Consider the following 493-nt stretch of genomic DNA (forward strand, 5'->3'; position numbering starts at 1 on the left):
CGAATTTTGCACGAAAATCCTTCCAAAATTAATATTTGTATGAATACCCTCGTAAAATACTTGTTTTGCTATGCTATTCTTTTTTTTTATTTTTGTTTTTGTATACGTGCTCACGCCATCTAATGCTATTAAAAAATTAATAATTTTAAATTAAAAATAACTAAAATACCCTTAATAGGAAGATGTGCAAAAATAAATGTTTATAAGGCAATCGCGATGGAGGACAAAATAATAATTTCAAAATTTTATTTTATTTTTAATTAAAATAAATATGATTTTTATTAACGGTGTTAGAAAAATCGTTATATTAGGAGCATTTGTGAAAAACAGTGTTTTATGATAGTATAAAAATAAATATAAATTTTAAAAAAATATCTAGATAGATTTGAATTTTTAAAAAGTTATTTATTCAAAAAAAAAATCTTTCATTTCTCCCTCCCTTCCGAGTCCCGTGCATTGCACGAGCTCTTTGAATACCCTTCGGTGAGGCATG

Source organism: Phoenix dactylifera, chromosome 16, assembly GCF_009389715.1.
Source record: "Phoenix dactylifera cultivar Barhee BC4 chromosome 16, palm_55x_up_171113_PBpolish2nd_filt_p, whole genome shotgun sequence".
Taxonomy (NCBI): Eukaryota; Viridiplantae; Streptophyta; class Magnoliopsida; order Arecales; family Arecaceae; genus Phoenix; species Phoenix dactylifera.